The sequence below is a fragment of the Alligator sinensis genome, unplaced genomic scaffold (genome assembly GCF_000455745.1).
Source record: "Alligator sinensis unplaced genomic scaffold, ASM45574v1 scaffold917_1, whole genome shotgun sequence".
Taxonomy (NCBI): Eukaryota; Metazoa; Chordata; order Crocodylia; family Alligatoridae; genus Alligator; species Alligator sinensis.
Window position 1 is genome coordinate 2,659,047 of NW_005841988.1, and position 1,844 is coordinate 2,660,890.

A 1,844-nucleotide genomic window follows, 5' to 3' on the forward strand; every position below is an offset into this window, starting at 1 on the left:
TACCCGCCTGCCGAGCTCTAAATCTAAACACTCCGGTGGGTGAGTCAAGCGGCTGCCGGCGGCTGCTCTGATTCACGACAAAATTAACAGATGTTCTGGTAAATAAGGTTGTTGATTAAACAATAATGACAAAAGTGTGTATAATACTAGTTATAACTCCAAAATAAATCCATTCTTAACTTTCCTATCAAGTCTCAGACACCTGACAAAAATGAAAGCTTTGAAACATGCCATAAAATTTCATAAACGCAGATTCCTACTGCCCTGGAGAATGTTTGGGGAAAGCTAGTTAAAGGGAGTAACGCAGTAGCCCAAGACTTCCAACTTCAATGAGTTGAGATTAGTGGGAGAGGCGCTGGGGTCCTCGACAGTAGGGGAACTCAGTGCCCAAGACGAGTGGTAGTTCCTTAAGGAGGCGATACTCAGAGCCCAAGGGGTGACAATCCCAACAAGACGCAAGGTGGGCAAGAGTGCCCAAAAGCCCCCCTAGTTCACCAAGGGCATTCGCACATGCCTGATTGCCAAAAAGGAGGTGTACACACGGTGGAACGGAGGGGCTATTACCAAAGAAGAGTACCCACCGCTCGGGTCTGCAGGGGGGGCTGTTAGAAAAGCTAAGGCAGGTACAGAGATAGGGCTAGCATCAAGGATCAAAGATAATACAAAGTCCTTTTTTAAATATATAGGGCGAATGAAGAAGGTACTGGATAATGTGGGGCCCCTGCAGGATATGCTTGGCAATCTGGTGGTTGCATCAGAGGAGAAAACAGACCTTTTTAACAAATTCTTCACCTTCATTTTCTTGTGCAGGGACTGGGACTCCCCGACCAAGATTCCAGATGGACTCAGAAGCAATGCCACCAGGCCTAAGATCAGGGAACACCGGATTAGAGAGCTTATGGAGGGGCTGGACTTGTTCAAATCAGCAGGTCCAGATGCTCTCCACCCCAGGGTGTTGAAGGAATTGGCAGGGGTTATTGCGGGGCCCCTGACATGGCTTTACGAGTGCTCATGGTGCTCTGGCCAGGTGCCAGATGACTAGAAGAAAGCTAACATGGTCCCCATCTTCAAAAAAAGGAAGAGGGAGGACCTGGGCAACTATAGGACCATTAGTCTTACTTCAATCCTTTGGAAACTCTTTGAGAAGATCATCAAGGAGCACATCTGTGATGGCCCAGCAGCAGGGATGATGCACAAGGGCAACCAGCGCGGTTTTATTAGGGGCAGGTCCTGTCAGACGAACCTGATTGCCTTCTATGATCAGGTCACAAAAGCATTGGACGCAGGTGTTGTGGTGGATGTAGTCTTTCTGGACTTCAGCAAGGCTTTTGACACCATCTCCTACCCCATTCTCATCAAAAAACTAGGTCACTGTGGCATTGATGCCTACACAGTCAGATGGATTACAAATTGGCTGAAGGGTTGTACTCAGAGGGTAGTGGTGGACGGGTCTTTTTCGACCTGGAGGGAAGCGGGCAGTGGAGTCCCCCAGGGCTCGGTCCTTGGGCCTGCACTGTTCAATTTCTTTATTAGTGACTTGGACAATGGGGTAAAAAGCAGCCTGTTTAAATTTCCTGATGATACCAAGATTTGGGGTGAGGTGGGCATGCTCGTAGGGAAGGACAGATTACAGTAGGACCTGGACAGGTTACAGGGGTGGGCTAACGAATACAGAATGCGTTTCAATACTGACAAGTATTCAATACTCTTGGAAGAACTGGATGCCTTTAAGTCGGCAGGCCCGGATGAGTTCCATCCGAGGGTACTGAAGGCACTGGCCGACATCATTGCACAGCCACTGGCGGGGAAATTTGAAAGCTTCTGGGGCGCGGGCCACCACCCGG

General features: G+C 49.1%; 1 protein-coding gene across 3 annotated transcripts in view; it reads right to left on the reverse strand.

Annotated features, from left to right (window-relative positions):
- CCDC171 (coiled-coil domain containing 171) overlaps positions 1-1,844 on the reverse strand; it is a 323,890-nt gene that overhangs the window by 196,375 nt on the left and 125,671 nt on the right. The window lies entirely within an intron of this gene.